The following is a 24,022-nucleotide window of genomic DNA, read 5'->3' on the forward strand; positions in this document are numbered from 1 at the left end:
CTGTGAGAGAGAGAGCATGAATGTGAGTTTACGATTGGGAACCGGTATGTGTAAGTTTGTGATTGAAAACCTGTTTGTGTGAGAGTATGTGTGTATGATTGAGATCCTTTGTGTGTGAGAGAGATCATGTGTATGTATGATTAAGAGCCTGTGTGTATAAGTAAGAGAGAGAGCATGTATGTGTGTATGATTGAGAGCTGGTTTAGGTGAGGGAGCATGTGAGTATGTGATTGAGAGCCTGTGTGTAAATGAGAGAAAGAGAAAGCATGTTTGTAAGCATGTGAATGAGAGTCTGTGTGTGAGAGAAAAAGACAGCATGTATGTGTGTGATTGAAAGCCTGTGTGTGTAAGCGTGAAAAGATAGACAGCATGTGTGTAAATGTGTAATTAAGAGCCTATATAAGTGAGAGAAAAAGCATGTGTATATGTGAGTGACTGAGAGCATGTGTGTATAGGTTGTAATTGAGAGCCAGTGTGAGAGAGAGTGCTGGTATATGACAGAGAGAGGAGAAAGTTCCAAGCAAACCACCCCTCCTCCTGTTAATTCAAAACAATCTCAGGACACCTGGATATCAAACGTTTCCAGGTATGCAGAGCAAAACAATTTTTGTATCCTTATTTTTCATTACTGGGTCTTTGTGTCTGCTATTTTGAAATATTTTATTGGTATCTAGAAATTTTTTATATGAGTTTTTAATTATTGGATATTCCAGTCATCAGCTGTTTCGAAATAATCTGTTCTTTTTGTTAGTATGATTTTACTGCTACTGATTTTATATTTCTTGATTTGTTTTATAAGGATGGGTGATGTTTCTTTTTTCCTTTATTACACTGCATACAGAGACTCTGGCTTGTTGCGGTTTCCAGTTCAGTTTTTTCTGCATGCTTCTAGTTATGCATTTTGGTCTCTTTATTCTTTGTTAGGTGAGGGTCAGCACATGTGATTTAGGTGAGGTTCTCTGCGGGCGTGTAGTTTCTGTGTAGGGCTCTATAGCAGCCTGACTTGGTCCTTTTTCCTAATAGGAGATGCATTGGTGTCTTAAGGCCTGGTGTAATATTTCAGTGTTACCTTTTCTTAGGTAAGGTGGTTACTGTTTAAGTGCTGGAAATTGGTGCTGTTTTGGTGTGGGATGTTTAATATTTATGCAATTTCTGTTCAGACAGAATATACATCTTTTCCTTGTGTCATTTTAAACAATAAAAATAATTACCGGACCTTTACTTTTTATTTCCGCCGTGAATTGTAATGAGCAGTGTGTCACATATCTGAGCGTGGCCTGTCAGGTGTGTCACGATGGGAAAAAGGTTGAGAACCACTGGTCTAGTAGAATATCACAGGTCTACTAAGATGCCAGTTCTTGGCAGAAACAGCACATGATTTCTACAAAAGAACTATTTGTCTGCTATTTGGCTCTGTATCTCCCTGTACATATGAATCTTCATTCACCATTTAAAAAAAAAATAATGCATTAGTAGTGCATACCTTACACAGAGCACTGCTAATTTATGCACATTGCACTATAGTTTTTACATTAATTTACCTATCTCTTATCTTAGTTGCCCCCTCTATCTTTTTTGTTCAGGTATTTCTGAGGAAGCTATATAGATCCTTAATTATGACCGCACTGTATATCTTCTCTTGGTTTCTTTAAACAGTGAGATACCACCTTCCTCTACCCATGAACACGCTTATTTCTGGTTCCACTACCAAAGGTTAGCTTCAGCTGTGGCAAAAGTAAAGAACAAAAACTCAGAAATATGTAGATTACTAACACTGATTATCATATTAACATGCAGATCTTGAAAGAATGCTTTAAAAAGTACTGAATTTGACAACTACTGAGTGGATTTTACCAATCTATTGTTAGCTTGCATCTACAGACAGTCCTCTAAATCTTTGCAATCACACAATTGCCAGTGAAACTAGCTGGCCAAATTATATGTTAACTGCTACTGGATTTCTTTTTGGCCCTGAAGTTTTCTTCTGATCCTTTGAGGTTATGGCAGTATCACCCTTCACTGGCAATTATCCAAGGGTTTACCTTCTCCTTTTAATCCATCACCATCTAATCCTTGGCCAGAGGTCACAGCCTGTGACTTCCTCTGGAAGATGTCACCAATGCATAATGGCTGGGTCTGCCTGTAACCACCAAGTCCATAGAATCTCCCAGCCCGAAAGGCCCAAGGAGAAAGCAAATGTTGCTTACCTGATGTAACAGGTGTTCTCACAGGACAGCAGGATGTTAGTCCTCACAAATGGGTGACATCGAGGATGGAGCCCACCACGGAAAACTTCTGTCAAAGTTTAAACAGAACTTTGACTGGCCCCTACTGGGCATGCCCAGCAAGGAACTGACCCTGCAGCCAGCAGGGGTCTCCCTTCAGTCTGATTTTCAAAGCTACAGGCAGTGCCTAGAAAGTAAAAACAAAACAAACCCAACACCGCGGGGTGGCGGGCGGGTTTCGTGAGGACTAACATCCTGCTGTCCTGTGAGAACACCTGTTACATCAGGTAAGCAACATTTGCTTTCTCACAGGACAAGCAGGATGGTTGTCCTCACAAATGGGTGAGTACCGAGCTGAGGATGTCCTGACTTGCACCAAATGCACCCAATGACGTGCAACAGGCACAACAACTGGGGTGGAATTTGGTAAAGGGCATCCGCACCCTACCGGGAAGGTGGAAGGGTGTTGGTACATCACGTTGGAAAAAGGTTACGCAAGACAGATTGGCCGAAGATGGAGTCCTGTCTTCCAGCTTTGTCCAAACAATAGTGGGCTGCAAAGGTATGGAGAGAACTCCAGGTTGCAGCCCTGCAGATGTCAGGAAACGGCACCGATCGAAGGTGTGCCACTGACGTCGCCATGGCCCTCACAGAGTGTGCTTTCACACGGTCTTGAAAGGGAATGCCAGCTTGCTGATAGCAAAAAGAAATGCAGTCCGCCAACCAGGAGGAAAGAGCCTGCTTACCCACAGGATGTCCTAACTTGTTAGGATGGAAGGAGACAAATAATTGAGTGCTCTTCCTGTGAGCAACTGTACGGTCTAGATAAAAAGCTAGAGCCCGTTTGCAGTCTAGGGTATGCAGAGTCTGTTCCCCGGAGTTGGAGTGGGGCCTGGGAAAGAAGATAGGTAGTATGATGGATTGATTAATATGAAACTCAGAAACTACCTTAGGTAAAAATTTAGGGTGAGTGCGGAGTACCGCCCGGTCCTGCAGGAGCTTAGTGTAAGGCGGATAGGTAACTAGGGCCTGCAATTCACTAACCCTGCGAGCTGAAGTGATAGCCAAAAGGAATAACACTTTCCATGTGAGATACTTTAACTCACAGGAGTGCAGAGGTTCGAAAGGAGGTTTCATTAGACGACCAAGAACCAGGTTAAGGTCCCAAGATGGGGCCGGAGGACGTAAGGGTGGCTTCAGATGGAGCAAGCCTTTAAGAAAACGTGTTACTAGGGGTTGTACTGAAATAGGGACACCCTGTACACCTTTATGGAAGGCGGCTACCGCACTGACATGCATTCTGATAGAAGAGGTTTTAAGACCTGATTCAGAGAGATGCCATAAATAGTCTAAGAATTTGGAGATTGGACAGGAAAGGGGATCAAGGGACTGAGAAGTGCACCATGATGTGTACCTGTTCCATTTGTATGAGTAAGACTTTCTTGTGGAAGGCTTTCGTGAAGCTATCAGGACCCGAGAAACGGAATCTGAAAGGTTGAAAGGCTGAAGGACTAACCTTTCAACATCCATGCCGTCAGGGACAAGGCTTGGAGGTTGGGATGGAGGAGGCATCCGTCGTTTTGAGTGAGCAGATGCGGGTCCTTTCCCAGAGGAATGTGCCTGCGGATGGAGAGATCCTGGAGTATTGGAAACCATACTTGGCGTGGCCAGTAAGGTGCTATCAGGATCATGGTTCCCCCGTCCTGGCGTAGCTTCACGAGAGTCTTTGACACAAGAGGAAGTGGAGGGAATGCATAGAGCAGACCGGTTGTCCACTGGAGGGAGAATGCATCCCTCGGCCGAGAGTGCTGGCTCCGAATGAGAGAGCAGTAATCGTCCACTTTGTGGTTCTGAGGGGACGCAAAGAGGTCTATGCGGGGAGAACCCCACTTGTGAAACAGAGAGGTCGCTACCAGAGGATCGAGTGACCACTCGTGTGGTTGGAAGACACGGCTCAGCTGGTCTGCCAATACATTGTCTACTCCCGGCAGGTAAGTGGCCCTGAGGTACATGGAGTGGGAGAGGGCTTCCGCCCAGATCTGCGCAGCTTCCTGACACAGAAGGAAGGAGCCTGTGCCTCCCTGCTTGTTTATGTACCACATGGCCACTTGGTTGTCCGTCTGGATTAAGATTATCTGATGAAAGAGATAATCTTTGAAAGTGCGGAGCGCATAGCGGATTGCTCGAAGTTCCAGGAAATTGATCTGGTGTTCGGCTTCCTCTTTGGACCATAACCCTTGGGTTTGAAGGTCGTCCACATGGGCTCCCCAACCGATGTGAGAAGCGTCGGTGGTTAGGATTACTTGCGGATCCGGTGGAAGAAAGGGTAAGCCTTGAAGGAGGTTGACCTGAGTCGTCCACCAGGTTAAGGAGAGGCGCAGCGCTTGTGTGACTGTGACTATGGAGGACAGAGGCTGAAAAGCTTGAATCCATTGGTGTCGTAGAGTCCATTGTGTTACTCTCATGGCTAGTCGGGTCATGGGAGTGACTTGAACCGAGGATGCCATGTGCCCTAGGAGAATGAGGAACTGGCGAGCCGTGGCAGTGTTCTGAGACTGGAGCTGGCGAGCCAGGGACATTAGGGTGTGGACCCTCTGAAGAGGAAGGTAAGCCTTTGCCTGTAAGGTGTCCAAGTCTGCCCCAATGAAGGATAAGGTTTGAGACGGGACTAAGCAAGATTTCTCGTAATTGACGAGAAACCCTAAGGAAAGGAGTGTTTGAATTGTCAATTTTAGGGAGGATTGAGCTATCTGTTGGGTGGAGGCCCTGATTAGCCAATCGTCCAGGTATGGGTAGACGTGGACACCTTCCTTCCTGAGGAATGCTGCTACCACTACGAGACATTTGGTAAAGACTCGTGGGGCAGAAGCTAGACCGAAAGGGAGGACACGGTATTGATAATGTTCGTGGCCTACTAGAAACCGCAGATATTTGCGATGGGATTGTGTGATCGCAATATGGGTATAAGCGTCCTTGAGGTCGAGAGAGCACAGCCAATCCCCTCTTTGAAGCAGAGGGAGCAGCGCGCCTAGGGTTACCATTTTGAACTTCTCTTTTTGAAGGTATTTGTTGAGGGCTCGAAGGTCCAAAATGGGACGTAGTCCCCCCGATTTCTTTGGTATTAGGAAGTATCTGGAATAGAATCCCTTGCCTCGTTGAGAGGGAGGAACGGGTTCTATAGCATTTGATTGCAGAAGAAGAGATACTTCCTGTTGTAATTGAGCCAAATGGGTGGATAGACTCCACGCTTGAAGAGGCGGGGAGTCTGCCGGAAGAGTTATGAAGTTGAGGTGGTAACCCTGTGCGATAATTGTTAGTACCCACTGATCTGAGGTGATCTGCAACCAAGGTTGTAGAAAATGGTACAGTCGACCTCCTACAGGGATGTCCGGAAGAGGGGTTTGGCATGTGTTCCCTACAGGGGAGTCAAAGGCCAGCCGCCGGCCCAGGAGGAGGGGCTACAGTAGGCCTTTGTTTCCTAGGCTGACGCGGCTGAGGCCTAGTAGAGGATCGAGCTGGACGAGGCCTCGCCGATGGAGGGTAATAACGGCGTGGTCGAAAGAATGACTTCTTAGAGTCTTTCTTTTGCGGTTGCTTGGAGGTCAGCTCAGGTGGGACAGATGAGAGTTGTTTCAACGTCTCATGGTGGTCTTTCAACTCCGCCACAATCTGCTGAATTTGCTCTCCAAACAAATTATCGCCTAAGCAGGGTAAATCAGCAAGACGATCCTGAACCTCTGGGCGAAGGTTGGATGATTTTAACCAAGCCCAACGTCTGGCTGAGATGGCTGTGGCTGAAACTTTTGTGGAAGCATCGAATATGTCGTAGGCAGTCCTAATCTCGTGCTTCCCTGCCTCAAATCCCTTGTGAAGAAGGGCTTGAAGCTGCGGTTGGTATTGGTCTGGTAACGTGTCAGCATAGTCTTGCATCTGCTTAAGGATGGCTCTGTTGTACTGAGTCATATAAAGTTGATATGAAGCTATGCGTGAAATCAACATAGCTCCATGATAGACTTTCCGTCCAACACTATCTAGGAACTTGTTGTCCCTGGTAGGTGGGGTAGAAGAGTATGGCTTAAGACGCTTGGCCTTCTTCTGCGCGGACTCAACCACAACAGAGCGATGATCCAGTTGAGGTTTTTGGAAACCTGGTGCTGACTGGACAAGGTAGGTGGAGTCAGCTTTTTTGTTAACTGGGGACACTGATGAAGGAGATTCCCAGTTTTTCTTGAGCAGATCCAAAAACACCTGGTGTATAGGGATGGAAGCGATGATTTTTGGAGCATCCAGAAATTGAAGGAGTTCCATCATCTGGTGTCTGTCATCAGCTTCAGATTGTAGTTGAAAAGGTACAACTTCTGACATCTCTTTCACAAAATTAATGAAAGATAGATCCTCAGGAGGAGATCTTTTTCTACTCTCTGTAGGAGATGGAGGCGAAGGCAAATCCGTGTCAGAAGATGTATCATCATCATCACCCCAGGTATCGTAGGGATCAAGTGGGGTTTGTAACCCTGATGGACCTGGCTGAGGCTCTAAAGGCATCGATGGAAACCGAGGTGGAATCGGTGCCGTAGGTGGAACCAGAAATGGCATCGATGGCTTCGGTGCTGTCGATGGAATCGGTGCCTGGCGTGGAATGGATGGAACCGAAGGATATATCGGTGGAGATATACCAGAAGGCACCGATGGAACCACCCCGGAAGGGGGAATCCGGAACGGTGTTTCTCCTGCCGATGAAAATCCAGTCGGAGACGGTGGTGTTGTCGATGGCACTGGAATCACCGATGGAAGGGCCGTCATGAGCGCCTCCATGCGGCTCAGTAGCGGTGCTAGCGCTTGTATCAACGGCTCGGTGGTCGGTTCCCTCCTCGGTGGCGAAGCCGGTGCCGGTGTCGGGGACGGCACTGGAACCGGTGCCGGAGACGGTGCCGATGGAGTTTGCAATTTCTTCATCGCTTTCTCGATGGCCTCCTGGACCAGTCGGTCCAGTTCTGCCCGGAGACCAGGGGTAACCATACCCGGCTCGACGGGAGAGGGAGGCTGAGGCAGGGCCGGAGGGACCACCGTAACCGGTGGGATCACGGCCCCCGCACCCGGGGAGGGTGAGGGTTTCCTCGATGCCTGCGAACGAGACGTGGAGGGTGTCCGGTCTGTTCGCGGCTTCTTTGTCGGTGGTTCGGCTTGAGCAGAGGTCGATGGCTGTGGATCCTCGACAGGCCGAGATTTGTGCCGTCGATAGCGGTGCTTTTCCTTCCGATCCCCTCGCCCATCCGGGGAAGGGACGGGAGTAGACGGCCGAGAAGCGATCGATGGCGGGCGGTCACCGGAGGGTTGACGATGATGGTACAACTTCGACGGTGCCGGTTCCGATGACGTCGATGCTATCGATGGCGTTGGGGTGGGTGCATGGAAGAGGAGCCCCATCTTCTCCATCCTGGCTTTGCGACCCTTGGGTGTCATTAAGGCACATTTGGTGCAAGTCAGGACATCATGCTCACTACCCAAACACATCACACAAACCCTGTGGGGGTCTGTGATGGACATAGTCCGGGTACAATCCGGACAACGGCGGAACCCCGTTGCCATGGCCTGAAGCCAAAATTTAGGCTGGGGATCGGTAAGTGCCAACAGGCCTCAAGGGCCAAATTTGACGGTAGTCGATGGAAAAAGGCAAAAAACTTACCGGGTTCCGTAAGATGACTAAAAATTTGTCGAAGGGAGACCCCTGAGGGGCAAATTTTCTTAGGAAATTAACTTCCAAATTCCTGTCAGGAACGTGGTTAGAGAGCTCCTTTCACCGCGTGGCAACTGCTGCGCGGAAAAAAGAAGACTGAAGGGAGACCCCTGCTGGCTGCAGGGTCAGTGCCTTGCTGGGCATGCCCAGTAGGGGCCAGTCAAAGTTCTGTTTAAACTTTGACAGAAGTTTTCCGTGGTGGGCTCCATCCTCGATGTCACCCATTTGTGAGGACAACCATCCTGCTTGTCCTGTGAGAAGAGGCTAGACTCAAGAACTTAAATTAGATCTCCTGCATAGCAGACTGAGTACTGCCACAGAGCATGCCCCAGCCTGTGTTATTTTTGATAAAATGTTGACTTATTTCCTTTGTTTCTTTGATGCATATTGCACAAAAAAAATTCATCACTGCAACTTACCCACATGAATCCAGTTAGTTGATGGAATGCAGTAAGCCTTTTAGATAAGTTGTGTTCAAACACTGGTAAATCTGCATTTAAAATAAGAAAATTCAATTGTAAAGATAAGCCAGTTTTTCCTACATACAAAGCACCACTCAGTCTCTCCAGTAAAGCTGATGCAAAACATCATAGAAGGCTCTAGGGAAGGATTTCATGATTGAATTGAGCAGGGAAAGAAAGAAAAACTCAAGTTAAACCAATATTTGATGCACATTATATGACACCTTACTAGACGTTTTTGTTGTAGGTACTACTTTGTTTCAGTCAGATAAACTAACCCACTATTTGAAACAAATATATTGATAGTCTCAAAAAAGGGTAGGTGGTAGTGTCATCCACAAAATTAATAATCTAAAATCTCATGTTACTTCCATCATATTACAAAAAGCAAAATTTGAAAACCTTCCAGATTCAAACACACTATTCATTTTGTAAGATACACTCAAACTTAGATTGTGAAGAACTATCCCATTATTGACTCTCAACTTTTTTGGTTTCAGGTAGATCTTAAATGAGGCGAACAAATGATGAAACTGACCAGACAACTTAAAATACTTTATTAAAATGTCCACTAAATGAAAATAAAGTTGCAATAATGGCCAAGATTGTGCCAACAAAAGTGCCTGACTCTAGCAGAGTTTCAACCTCTAGAGGGGCTGCATCAGGGACTTGCTAATGCGGCCAAATCATCACATTATCATCAGTCTCCTTGGAAAATGGAATGCTTCAGTTGTAAACAATGTATGTTCAATCTCATTTTTGTGATATCGCGAACCAAAATGCTACAATAAAACTGCCTTGCATTTAGGGGCCACTTTGACATTCATCAATCTAGCTTGATGTAGTGTCCAACACTACATCAAGCTAGGTTGAGAGAACATTGCACAAATCTCATCTTTGGGTGAGTTTCCTCACTCCGAAGGTCATCAAATCTTCACAGGAGAGCACTGTTCTGTTCGTACGTCTCATTTTGAATGTCAAAGTGGCCCCTAACCCCTACACTAATACCTGAACATCACCTCGAGTTACTAGGTGGGCCTTTTATAGAGATATAAATACCTACCTAGGAAGAGGGCATTATGGCTAGTCTCTCTCTCTCTGAGGGTGTAGAAGGGCCCCGACAGCTAGGCTGGCTCTCCAGGAGCTTAAAGGTACTAAAAAACAGCATTTGCAAAAACATCACAACGCGCAATAAAGCCCTTTCATGTGGCTTTACACAAATGAAAAAGGTATAGTTAAAATTTGCATTAAAGCCATGTGATATGGCTTCACAAAACTGTGAGCCCAGCCCACTTGGCCACAAATCCCACCCCAAACTCCTCCTATTTTTCTCATTTGCATTGCACCATGCGTTATGGGGCTTTTGCATGCATTAAAGGTGCTTAATGCATACGAAAATGCCTTAACGCATGCGAAAACGCCATATAGAACTTTGATAAATGACCCCCTTAGAATGTAAGCCCTCTGAGGATAGGGAAATACCTACAGTACTGAATGTAATCTGCTCTGAAGTGCTGAAAAAAAGTGCAAAAAGTGGAAGATAATAAAATAAATAAGATATTTTAAGATATCTTCGCAAGGAGAAACATTCTTACCTTGTATTTCTTTTAAAAGAGTATAGCAGGCGCTGGATGAAAGAGTCACAGCTGACAGGTATAAACGCAAAGTAATTTTATCACAGCATTTTGGTTCACGATATCACAAAAAGAGATTGAACATACATTGTTTATAACCGAAGCATTCCATTTTCCAAGGAGACCAATGATAATGTGATGATTTGGCAGCAATAGCAAATCCCTTATGCAGCCCCTCTAGAGACAAACTTGGCCAGAGTCAGGCACTTTTATTGCCACAATCTTGGCCATTATTGCAATTTTATTTTAATGTAGTGGACATTTTAATAAAGTATTTTAAGGTCTTTGGGTCAATTTCATCATTTGTTTGCCTCCTGGCTTTAACTGACCACCTTCCGTGTTGTTTTCTTGGACAGATCTTAAATGAGGACAGGAAAATAATTATTTACTCCTAAATTATTCTACCAAGATATTATGTCTGGAGTCAAACTGTTAGGTCCCAGGACAGAATATGTAATATATTGGTGAGTCATAGAAAAAAAAAAACTTATACCACTGAGAAAAAAAATACCATATTTCTAGTTTAAAAAGTTATCCTGTTTTGGTCCTTATAAGTGACAGCTTTTAATGTTCCTCTCTTCTTTGATAAAGTAACGCAGCATAAACAGCTGGAGTGGACTCGGGGGTGGAGGATTTTCAAAACAGAGGAAGACAGTCATAATATAAGGTACACCATTTAAAAAAATAAAAAAAGTACATCAAAGTTAAGATAAATTATTTTGGAAAAACTAACGTAATAGAGAGGTGAGATGCCCATTCCAATTTAGGTTTACATTCAAGATTGAACCTTACCATTAAAGTATGTTTTGTAGTCCTGGGTCATTTCCAATGTTTTAAATTCAGTAGCCTGACATTTTCCTATGAATTTTTCTTGTCCTATTTCAGCATATAACACTGATTATCCTCTGCAGTTTTGACATAGTACCATTTGCGCAAAAACAGTGTGGCAGAAAACTAGCAACCTGGAAAGTAATGTGGTCATTAGTTTACATCATTAAAAAGTCATGACCACCAGGCTTCAAAGGATTTCTGCCACTCTGAAAATCTTCAATGAGTGAAAGGACTTATCTATAAAGAGATTTTATTTATTTAAAAAATGTATATAGCAGAGTTGCTTACCTGTAACAGTTGTTCTTTGAGGTCAGCAGAATGTTAGTCCTCACATATGGGCGACATCATCGGATGGAGCCCCAACACGGAAAACTCGTGTCAAAGTTTCTAGAACTTTGAATTGAAACACTGGGCATGCATAGTATGCCCTATACCATGCGTCCACATGGGGGTCCTTCAGTCTTAACATAGAATTAGATATAAATTTAAAAAATAGGAGAAAATCAACTCTGCAGGCTGACAGGCTGGGTTTCATGAGGTCTAAGATCCTGCTGTCCTCAGAGTACACCTATTACAGGCAAGCAACTCTGCTTTCTCCAAGGACAAGCAGGATGGTAGTCCTCACACATGGGTGAATCTCTAGCTATAGGCTCTTCCCCAACATAAAAGGGGACCAACAGACACAACAATAATGCTGCTGCTGGAAACAGAGGGGGGGAAACAGCCTGAACCTAAAAAACGGGCCCTAGGAGGGAGAGAGTTGGGTTCTACGCCTCAAACTGATTCAGAAGGACAGATTGGCCAATCCTGTCGTGTCAGCCACCCCTATCCAAGCATTTATGAGATGTGAATGTGTAGCGAGAAGTCCACGCTGCAGCCTTTCAGATTTCCACGGGAACTGCTTGCAAGTTGGCCACCGATACTACCATGGCTCGGACAGAATGAGTCTTGACATAACCCCAAAGATGCAGCCCCACCTGGGCATAACAGAAGAAGATGCAATCTGCTAGCCAATTTGATAGTGTCTATTTGCAACAGTAACGCCCAACCTATTCCTATCAAAAGAAAGAATATTGGGTGACCTGTCTAAGTGCTTCTGTCCACTCCAGATAGAAGGCTAAGGCTTGCTTATTTGCAGTCAAAACTGTACATGGCTCACTCACCTTGGTGCAAATGGGGCCTGGGAAAATGTTGGCAGGACAATGGACTGGTTAAGATGGAAGTCCGTCACCACCTTAGGCATACACAAGACCACTCTGTCATGATAAAAACTTAGTGTAAGGTGTACAAGTCTCTAAGGCCTGGAGCTTGCTGACCGCCAACAAAAATATGACCTTCCAGGTCAGATACTTCAGGTCACAGGTGCACAGCAGCTCAAAAGGAACTTTCATCAGCAGAACTGACACCACATTGAGGGAAGGCTTCAATTGAAGCAGGCCTGACATTAAACATACAACTAAAGGCTGCACAGAGATGGGCATATTATCTGCACATTATGGTGGTATGCGCCAATTGTACTCAGATGAACTCTAACAATTGGTTTTTAAGTCAGCTTCCGATAGGCGTACAAGGTAATCAAGCAGTTTTTATGTGGAGCAGGAGAATGGATCTAAGGCGTTCTGCTCACAAATACACGGAAAACCTCCTCCATTTCAGTCCATAGGACTTTCTAGTGGAAGGCTTTCTAGAAGCCACAGGACCCCAGACATATATTCTGAAAGATCAAGTGGTTGCAAAACTAACCTCTCAACATCCAGGCTGTGAGTGAAAGGGCCTGGAGGTTGTGATGTCTAAACCTGCCACAATCTTGCGTGATGAGATCTGGCGAATTCCCCAGACTGAGGCCTCCCAATGGACAACTCCCAAAGGCGCGGAAACCAGATTTGTCTCGGCCAATAAGGGGCTACCAAGCTCATAGAAATGTTGTTCTTGTGAAGCTTCAAAAGGGTCTTCGTTACTAAGAGAATCTGCGGATATGCATAAAGAAGACCTTAGCCCCAATGTTGGGCAAGGGTGGCTGAAGCTGGTTTGCCATCTGTCCTGTACAGGGAGCAGAACTGATGTACCTTTCTGTTACAAGGGGATGTGAAGAGATCCACGTCAGACTATCCCAGAGTCACAATAGCCAATTTGTAAACTCCTGGTCCAAGGACCACTCACCAGGTCTGAAGGCACAACAGTCTGTCCGCTAACATATTCCCCATCCTGGCCAGGTACATGGCCCTGAGTACCATCCCATGAGACAGGGACCATGACCAGATCTGAATCGCTTCCTAACATAGGAGATACGAGTCCATACCCCCCTGCTTGTTGACATACCACATCACCACCTGTTTGTCTGTTTGGATCAGGACAACCTTATTGAACAGCCAATCTCTGAAAGCCCATACCTGATCACCTGGAGCTCCAGGAAATTGATTTGTCAACAGCTTTCTTGGGCTGATCAAAGACTCTGGGTGCTCAGCCCATCTACATGAGCTCCATAGTGCTGGGTGGACACATCCGTGGTTAGGACAATTTGAGTAGGACCACCACAGAAAGCAATCCCCCATTCGAAATTCAAAAGTACCTGCCACCAGGACAGAGAGTCCCAGAGGGGTGATGTGACTAAGGTGATCGTAGAGGCTCTGCATGGCTTGGAGAAACTGCAACCTCAAGGTCCACTGTGCCTTGTGCATGTGCAAGTGTTCCCAGGGAGTGACATGGTCGGTTGTGGCCATATGGCTCAACAACTTCAATATGCACCAGGCTGACATCTGCTGGCTCTGCAGGATCTCTGCAATGATGGCCATCACAGTGATGGCCCTTTGATGAAGGAAGGCCTTGGCCTGAGCCATGTCTAGCAGCGTTCCTATGGAGTCCAATTGAAGTGAAAGGCTCAGATTGGGCAGCTGATGAGAAACCTTAGTGACTCCAACACCCAGATGGTCAAGTGCATGAACCTGATGGCCCCTACCTGAGATTTGCTCTTGAACAGCCAATCATCCAGAAAGAGAAAACATGCACTTCCAGCCTGCGGATATGTCCTGCCACCATGGCCAAGCATTTTGTAAAGTCCCGAGGGGCTCACGCTAGTCCAAAACAGCAACACTCTATACTGGAAGTGCTATTTTCTACCATGAATCGTAGATACTTCCAATGACTTGGGAAGATCTTGATATGAGTCTTTCAGATCGAGGGAGCATAGCCAATCCCCTTTTTGCAAAAGGCAGATCAAGATGCTCAGGGAAGCCATCTTGAACTTTTCCTTTCTGATAAATCTGTTCAAGGCCCTTAGATCTAGGATGGGAAGGAGTCTTCCTGTTTTCTCCGGAAGTACCTGGAGTAAAATCCTTGCCCTCAGGATTAACCACTCTGGCCATTAAGAGGGAGGAGAGCTCAGTTGTTAGTACCTCATGATGCGCTACTGGCCCCAACAGAAGGCTCTGAGGGCAATTTGGCGAGGCACCCAATAGGTTCAATTGGTACCCTTCACAGACAATGGAAGGAAGCCACTGGCCTAAGGTTATACTGGGTCACTGGTTCGCAAAGAAACGTAGTTTGCCCCCAACCTGCAGATCTATCTCTCCGGGTACGGGTAACTGGATTACGCTCCGTACGACCCAGTCAAAACTCCGTCCTTGGAGTTGACAGAGGTGCCGGCTGGGCTGTGGGCACTCTCTGCTGCCAGGGAAGGCTTCGGGAGCCCTGATGCTGCTGACAGAAGCAAGGGGGAAGAGGATAGTACTTTGGTGAAAAAAAAGACTTCCTCTACCTCAATCTTGCTGACCTCCTAGCAGAGGAGGATAGGTCCGGAGTGCTGGTGGAAAGTTGTTGGAGGGCTTCATGTGGTACCAGAGCTGGACCACCACATCCCTCACCCTATTTCCGAAGAGATTCTCCCCAGTACACAGCATGTCAGTGAGTCTTTTCTATACATCTGATTGGAGATCAGAGGCCCGCAGCCATGCCATTCTGCGGGCGACGATTCCCACCACAGAGACCCTCGATGCCATCTCGAAAACATAATAGGCTGCTTGGACTTCGTGTTTCCGCACTCCAGGCCCTTATGCACCAGTGACACGAGGGTGTCCTACTGCTGCTGAGGCAACTGCTTAGCCACCTCCTGCATCTACTTCCAAATGTCCTGCAAGTATTAGCTCATGCAGAGCTGGTAAGAAGCTACGTGGGCATGGCTTCCTGAAAAACCTCTCTCCCAAGAGTGTCTATTGCTCTGTGATCCTTCTCTGGGGGCACAAAGGAATGGTTTTGAGATTGCCTGGCTCTCGAGAGCAGATTCAGCTACCACTGACTTGTGGGGAAGCTGTCACTTATCAAACCCAGGAGCCTTCTGGACTAGGTAAACCCCATCCGCCTTCTTATTCATGGGAGGCACTGTGAGGGAGAGTTCCCATTTCCTCAGTAGTAACTCCTTAAGAATATCGTGCACAGGGATCACCACAATCTCCTTAGGAAGCTCCACGAACTGGAGGATTTCAAGCATTTTGTGCTTGGCATCCTCCTCTGTCAGTAACTGTAACAGGATGGCCTCCGCTATTGCCCTCACAAACCCTACAAAGATTAAGTCCTCAGACAGAGACTTTTTTCACGCCTCTGGAGGAGGAGTTCTGAGGGGAGACCCTCAGAGCCCTCAGTGGAGGACTCCGTGGTGTCATCACCCCAAGGGTCACAGGGACATCTTCACTGAAATCGGCAGGGGATAGGGCCCTAGGCGCTTGGCCTTCGTCCAGAGGTGCAGGCATTGGTGGACTTTAGAAGGGGGGCTGCAAGCCTCGGCATCTCAGCCGGCCTAGGTGGAGCTTCTTCCTCCGAGGAACCGGCCATGACCACCTAATCAGCAGGGGAAAGCTGCAGTACCCCTAAGGGCACAGACACTGACCCGGGAAGTGATTTCAGCTGGGTCAGTAACGTGCCTATGAGCGCATGAAGCTTCTTCAACAGCGGCTCCAAGATTGACTGTGCCAGCTCCAGTGCCATGGGATTGATGCCCCGCATCACCCGCTCAATCACCAGTTGTACTCGCTGCTCAAGCTCCTCCTCAAACATTGCCAATGTCAACACCGACTGAGAAGAAGGAGGGGTGGGCAATCCTCTGTTGACCCGAGAGCAGGATCAGTGACTGGAATCAAGACCAGTGGAAACAGTCGTGGGCCCTGGCACCGGAGGACTGGCAGTCCTTGCTGTGGGATTGCTTCGGGGGCATCACAGCATGAGGTGGTGCATCCCCCGTGCTCGGCTTCGTGCATCAATGGAGACAGATGCCGATGCTTCTTCAACATTCCTTGATGCTCGACACGGTCTTTCCCTGGTGCAAGGCCGATGAAGAAGAGCCAGACATCCTTGGCCTGGAGTAGCTCAAAAATCTCTGATGCCCCTATCAGCCGACAGCACCAATGGAGCAGATGCTCCTGCCAATGTCAACGGCTTAGTGTGACTTCGTGGTCCTTGATATTGATGCCGCTGATGCCAATTGCTCGGTCTTCTCCAACCCAAAGACATGTCCCTTCAGGGTCATCTGGACGCATATGCGGCAACCCCGGCCTTCATGTGATGCCCCTAGGCAGAGGACACATTTATCATGGGGGTCTATGATGGACATGGTCCTGGGGCACCAAGGAAATCACTAAACACCAGATGCAACCATGTCTGGATGAAATAAACGGGAAGCAAGATCGAAATCGATGGCAAGCTTCAATGGCTGATGGGCATCTAAGCACTGCCATAAGGGAATCAACCGCGTAAAGAAACTTACCAATAAATGACAAAAACCCTGACTAGGAACACTACGATTATTGTAACTCCATTCTGCATGGTCTTCCAGCCTCTACCATTAAACCGCTCCAGCTGCTACAAAATGCAGCGGCAAGGATTTTGACAAATACCAATCGGAGAGAGCATATTTCTCCTATTCTAAAAGATCTCCACTGGCTCCCAGTAAACTTCCGGATCATGCATAAATCTCTCACAATCATTCATAAAAATATCCACCATCAAACCCCGCTTGATCTGTCTCATCCTCTCAGACTGCACTCGACAGCCAGGCCTTTAAGGGATGCTTACAAGGGATCTTTACACGTTCCTACAATCAAATTAGTGCACCACGCAAACATCAGAGACCGGTCATTTTCTACCGCAGGCCCTTCCATGTGGAACGCCATGCCTCCGGACCTCAGACTGGAGACTTGTCTAACAACTTTTAAAAAGAAACTAAAGACATGGCTGTTCAGCCAAGCCTTCCCCACTACAAACTCCATTGCCTGATCTAGAACTGTACACCACACATCTCTGTAAACAAAACTTTCCAAATTTTCATGCATAATATTCATTAAAGAGAGGTTGGCCCCTTGCCCCCTCTTCTGTATATAGTATTTATGCTATTTTATTTCACTTTATATATTTATTGCTCCGTTCTCCCCCTCTTTATTTTCCTACTCCAAGTTAAGGCTTCCTTGTTATAATGTAACTGTATGCTCCGTATCTCTTGTTGATTGGTTAATTGTATATTCTGCTTAGTTCATTGTAAACAGAATTGATTTGATTTGTATCAAGAAAGTCGGTATATAAAAGCCTTAATAAATAAATAAAAATAAATACGGTGAGGACTATCAGGGCCCAGTCATCAAACGCAGGTGAAAAAAATCACGTTAAAGCAAGAAAATGGTAAGTTTTCCAAAAGAGGCCAAAAAGGCCAAACGTGAACTCACAAACCACAATGCTACAGCTCCATGGAAAAAGAGGGACCCTGCATGGACGCGTGGTATTGGGCATGCTGCGCATGTCCAGCGTGGCAAGTCAAAGTTCTAGAAACTTTGACATAAGTTTTCCTTGTCAGGGCTCCATCTGATGTCACCCATGTTGAGGAATACCATTCCCCAACTGACCTGAGAGAAACTGCTTAGGCAAATTTCAAAGCGGTTCAAGTTACAAGCATAAAATTCTTAGAACAAAAATAAAACTAACAAGCCTGTCCATAATATCTCTAAAGATAAATCTTAATTTCTATATAGGTATCAATATCAAATACATCTCATTACATTGGTACAAGCCAACAAGAAGTCTGTGAATAAGAAGTTTGGGGACTGTGTTTCTCCTGTACTTTAAAGATCTTCTGAATTCCTATGAAGACAAATCAGGAAGATATCTATTTCAAAGTTAATACCACAAAAAAGCAAAATTACAAGCCAGAATATCAAAAGGAAGACCACTGGAGGGGAGCAGAGTCATCCTTAAAGGGTGACGAACAGAGGAAACCGCCCTGGGTCCCACACTTTGGAAAGCTCTGTTCTACAATGGTAGCTACATGCCCAACACTAAGGCCCCACTTTTGTTGATTTGCCCTGGGCCTCAGACCCTCTTAAGTTCAGCCTAGCAGGGGAAGAACTGTAGTCATCTCTAGCTCACTATGAAAGCAAGATGGGACAGTTTTCAATCTGGTTAGGGCTTATTGCCGAGTGTCCTTCTTCCCTCTGCCTTCCATGACTTCTCTGCATACCTATGAAGACTAATGCCTCCAATGATGTCATCACCTAGGTTGGAAGATCAAAAGAAAGCCTACTACAGGCAGTAGGTCACCACTAAAGGGGTAAACCAAAGAAGTTTGCCCCTTTGTAAGCCCCTGTGGGTTTGAGATTTTTCTCCTGATCCTGCACAGGAAGTTAGTATAGTTTGCAGGTGTGCTGCTTCATAGTCAGTGGAATGTAACAATGTAATCTGTAATGTGCAGCGAAGCCGCACATTTTAATTTCGGCCGGCACCGGGAAAGTGTACAGAAAAGCAGAAAAAACTGCTTTTCTGTATGCCCTCCGACTTAATATCATAGCGATATTAAGTTGGAGGCTCCAAAAGTTAAAAAAAAAAAATTATTTTTTTTAAATTTAAAATCTGCCCGCGGGTTGGAAGATGGACACTCAATTTAGCCAGCATCCGTTTTCCGAACCTGTGGCTATCAGCAGGTTCGAGAACAGATGTTGATAAAATTGAGCGTCTGATGTCAAACCCGCTGACAGCCGCCGCTTCTGTCAAAAAGGAGGCGCTAGGGATGCGCTAGTGTCCCTAGCGCCTCCTTTTACCGTGGGCCCTCATTTACATATTTTTCCTTACTAAACCGCACTCCCAGGAGAGTAGCCTGGGCGCGCGTCGGGAGAGCGGGCGCCCAGCTTGTTTCATAAACATTTCAAGAGTCAAGTGGTCCAACAGGTGTGGATTTGCTGCTAAGATAAGCAGGGATGAAAGATTCTGTTGTCCTTAGGACCTAGCTCAGTAGGATAGATCCATACTGCTGTATTAATTTACATATCTTACTGCTGCATCACAGAGGAAAAGAAACCTTAAAAAGGAAATTTAAGCAGATGCATAAATTTCTCTCAGACCATGTATAGTAATTGTTTTATTTCATTGAAATTTAAAGCACAATTTATATCCTTGATTCAAAAATAAGAGGAAATGAGAAATGAATGCATTTCCTCAGTCTGATTTTTTTTTTTTTTTTTTTTTTTTTTTAAATAGATTGCAAAAGTTAAAAATGGAACATCATTTAAGCAATTGCCATTTTGGTTCCTACTATAGATAGAGATGTCTTAAACTAAAATTATTTTAGCATGCATGTTGCTAAAACTGAGTTATGCACTAAATTTTATCATGTGCATGTTAAAAGAGAATATTAGTGTGCAAGCTAATCGATAAAACTATAGTGTCTATGAGCTAAATTGGTCTCTCCATTATAAAAATGATTGTTTCTGTTTTATTTATTTATATTCCACTTTTCAGCAAAGGCTCTCATCTCACATTTAAAGCAGCGGCAAAACCCACAAAAAATATTGCTGCAAAGAGGGGAGGTTCAGCAGGGATCAGTGCTGATGCCCATCTCAACCCAGGGCCACCACTTGAGGCGGCCCCTGACTCCCCACCAAAGTTTAATACAGAAAAAAATGAAACCACAGGGCAAATGCCCTGGCCCCCCCTCCCTCCAAATCCATCAATAAACATGACAACAACTCTCGGATCCCCTCCTCCAGCAAAGTCCATATTAAAGTTTAGGGTCCCAGTGCTCCCCCACCCTCCAATCCTTCAGTAATGAGGTGCAGGTCCCAGCCCCCTTTCCCATACCCCCCCTCTCCAAGTCCAAATCTGAGTCCCAGCCTCTCTTCCCATCCCCACCCCCCTCTCCAAAAGGTAAAATTCCAATAAGGCTCCCAGGCCATGGCCCTCCCCCCTTCAGCCATCCTCCCACCCCCGAACCTTCAAATGATGTCTCACATACTGCATCGGGGCAGAGCACACCCTTGCACCTGGCCCGGTTGGCAACATGTTCCAAAATGGCACCCAATCTTGCCCCAGCCATGTGACTGGAGTATGGTCTGGGGATCAGACCTCAGCTATACAGGATCCGAGACTTCATCTGAAGGTTCAGTGTTGTGCAGAAGGGTCGAAAGGGTGGCGGGAGGGTGGGACCCAGGACCCTGTTTTATGATTTTTACCTTTTGGGTAGGGTATGGAAAGGGGAGGCCAGGACTATGATTTTGACTTGCAGGTATGGGGGTTATGGAAAGGAGAGGGCTTGGGGGGACGGGACTAAGATTTAATATTATGCTGCCCCACCCCACTCCCCGCTGGCCTGACCCTTTCTCGACATCACCGCCAGAGAGATCATCAGGGAGAGGGAAAGGGGAAGGAAGAGTCGAGGCAGTCAAATATCCGTGCTTGCTAGGCCGGACACTCGGCTCATCGTTAAGCGAGTGTCCCGTGCAAGTGGCGCTGGCACTCCTATAACACTGACAATGAAATAATCAATTAACAAACAATAGATTAGTGAGTAAAATTTTAAAATCAATTGCCATACGCCTGAGAGAAAGCAAAGTCTGTAAAGAATGACGGAACAATAAATACTCATAAGTGAGAAGAAAATCTCTAGGAAATGAATTCCAAATGGTGAATATAAAAACATGAAAATGTTCTTCCTCTAGTTCTTGAAAGTTTCACCTCTAAGGAAGAAAAACAACAAAAACAAAAGTGCCTCATTGGGTGATCTGAAAGCATGGGAGGGAAAATAAACAGAGCTATAATTAGACTGGGCCTTGGCCATGTAATACCTTGAAGGCCAATGCTTTAAAAGTAATCAAGGAAAGAGAGTGCCCGGAGAAGAGAGAGGGAGAGAATAAAAAGATTTTTTAAAACTATAATGGAAAAGAAGAAAAAAAATCTAATATAAGGGAAAACAAAAACACAAAACTCACACAAACCAAACAGCCAAAAAAAAAAAATGGAGTGAATGTGAAAAAAATACTTGTTTTGAAAAATGGAAAACCTTTACTGAGCCAGAAAATAAAATGACTGCCGTAATCACATGGAATAAACTCTGGCTACATCAGCATTACAGGAGCATGCAGCCTGAGTCAGCGATGTCATAATCGAACTGGAAAGCAGAAGGGAAGCAGCAGCATGATGTAGCTCGTCATGTCTCTGCCTGAATTCATGTTAAAGTTTGATAACCTTTTCAGCAAAATTATAAACTATTGTACAGCCTCCCTACCGAAGAATCTTCTCTTCAGAAGTAACAGTTCTAGAAGGGTGTGGTCACAAGGAGCAGTTTTAGCTGTAGCTAGGTTAGTGAATATGTGAATGTACTAGTTAAGGAAATTTCTACTGATTAATCACAGCATGAACCAAGGGCTGCAAACATATTTGTACTACTGGTGACATCCTTAAATAGAAATATGAATTTTAAGAATAGATATATTCGTACAGACTTCCATTTTATCTACTAATTAGACACCATAAGAGAGACAGATCACATCCGACTTGGACCCTGCTCCTCACAGGTCACATCCGGCCCTGCCCCTGTCCAAACCACAGTTCCACTTCCTTTTTGTCTACAAATAAGCTACAAATAAGATCCTTTTCCTGGGTGATTACACTTAATACAGAACCCAGCATCATGTACCTATAGTTTGAATTATTCTTCTCATGCACCACTTTCAAATGTCAATTAAATTTCAGGTCATTTAGATGCCCATTCCCCAAGTCCTTTTTGCAATTCCTCACAATCAGCTTATATTTAACTACATTGAAAACAGCATTATATTTTGTGCTATTTTGAATAATTTTGTATCATGTGCAAATGTGATAACCTCACTCATTACTCCTTTTTCTAGATCATTTATAAATATATTAAAAAACATTGGTCGCAGTACAGATCCCTGAGGATCTCCATTATTTACCTTCCTCCATTGGCAGACATGACCAGTCCAGTCCTACTCTGTTTCTTATCGTTTAGCCAGTTACCAGTCCACTATTGGTCATTGCCTCCTATCCCAAGACTATAATTTCCTGATGAACCTGTCATAAGGGACTTTATCAAATGCTTTTTGAAAATCCAGACACACTATATCAATATTTGATTTAAAAAAAATCACAAAAGTACTTCATAATGTTTCATTAGTGGCACTTCTTGAACATAAGTAAATAGGGGTAGCAATGTAGCATTTGAGTGATAGCAATGTGTTTTTTTCTATGCTAATATGAAGATATATGTTAAGTAGTTATAAATGTAAGCCGCAATGAACACTTAAGTGGAAGGAGAGGAATAAAAGCCTTTGTATAAATAAATTAGCATAAATGTACAAAAAAAATCTTGATTAGCACAGTTTTGTATTCTTCTAGCTACAGAAAAATATTTCTTTGGATACAAAACATAACAGAATAGAACATGACATACATTTACCATATGGTATTGCAAATTTGTTTGCAATATGTGAAGCCTGTTTTAAGGCTGGAAAGAGGGAGTCCTGTGTAATGTAATTTATGTATGTCTGGAGGAAAGGCTGTACACACAAGATGTAGAACTAGAAAAGCAGATACTTGAAGTAGTGTACAGCAGCACCTTTCACTTCAGGCACCTCACCCATCACCACCCCTCCAATTACCTGACGTCCACAGGGTTGGCTCAATAGGAGCGACAGAGAATAGACATCCTCTGCTCCTTAATCCATTCAAACAGCCACAGGGTTGGAGATGGGGTGCAACAGCAGATCTTTGGGTCCTCGAATGTCTAATGTGCAGCATGCACAGCTATGCATTTGCACATGCACACGGATGGACAGACAAACCTGTGACAACAGGCACTCTCACTTTTTAGCGAAATGCACCTAAAAACTATAACATTCATGCAGACTTACCAAGCATAGCTGATACATTTTCATATGAAGTAAGTCTAATACTTCCTTCTGACTGGTTGCATATTATTTGTAGTTATGCTCATAGGAGCGTAAACACTTAAGCCCGGATTTTAAAAGGGCTGAGCAGGTAAATTTCAGAGGTTAAGCATGTGGCTGGGCCTTGCGCGCGCTACGCGCCTTTTAGAACAGGCCCAGCCATGCACGTGTACCCTATGTGCCAAAGTGTCAGCCTGTCTGAAAGTGGCAGGCTGGGGGCGTGGTCTGGGTAGGAAGGGCTGGGGCAGCGCAATTAGACACTGTCCCGGAGAAGCGCGCACACTGGCAGTCAGCCGGCACGCTGAATATAGTTCTGCTCCGGAGGAGCAGTATGTATGCAACAAAATAATAGGGGATAGTTAGGGATAGTTTAGGGGTCGGGGAGGAGAGGGGAAAAGGGTAGGTAGGGGTATAGGAAGCTGGGCAAAGGCCCGATCGTGTCGCTGCACGTACTTTAGAATATTCCCCTCCCGCTCGTGCGAGACGCAGGCCACCCACACATGCACGTGTGGATGTTAAAACCCGGCGCACATGTACTCGTAGATATCACATTTTATAATATGCACACGCTGATGCATGCATGTTATAAAATGATCACGTCCATGTGCTCACACTGGGAACCGCGCACACATGGATGCACGTGTCCTCGTTTTAAAATCTACCTTTTATTCAGTACTTAACACAAGGAATACCAGGCATCTAGTAGGTTAGTCACAACTTAAATACCAGGTAACACAATTGAACCCCTTAGAAATTTAGAAAGCTGAGAAGTTGTACTAAGAGTGACGACCAAGTTTAAAAAAGGAAACAAGAGAAGCCCATTTTAATTCTAGTAATATAAACTTTTAGAATCCAATAGATAACATTAAAATTCCTGTTAAAAACATCTCTTTTCAGGCAAAAATATTTAGTCAGATGTAGTCAA

The 24,022-nt window shown here is 45.1% G+C and overlaps 1 protein-coding gene across 6 annotated transcripts in view; it reads right to left on the minus strand.

The window, feature by feature from the left end:
- SIPA1L1 (signal induced proliferation associated 1 like 1) overlaps nt 1–24,022 on the minus strand; it is a 745,249-nt gene that overhangs the window by 484,762 nt on the left and 236,465 nt on the right. For all 6 annotated transcript variants that reach the window (XM_029598743.1, XM_029598739.1, XM_029598740.1 and 3 more), the window contains one exon: nt 8,382–8,452. The gene's annotated coding sequence lies outside the window, so the exon portion shown is untranslated. The remainder of the gene's footprint in view (nt 1–8,381; nt 8,453–24,022) is intronic.

Source organism: Rhinatrema bivittatum, chromosome 4 (genome assembly GCF_901001135.1).
Source record: "Rhinatrema bivittatum chromosome 4, aRhiBiv1.1, whole genome shotgun sequence".
In the NCBI taxonomy this organism is placed as follows: Eukaryota; Metazoa; Chordata; class Amphibia; order Gymnophiona; family Rhinatrematidae; genus Rhinatrema; species Rhinatrema bivittatum.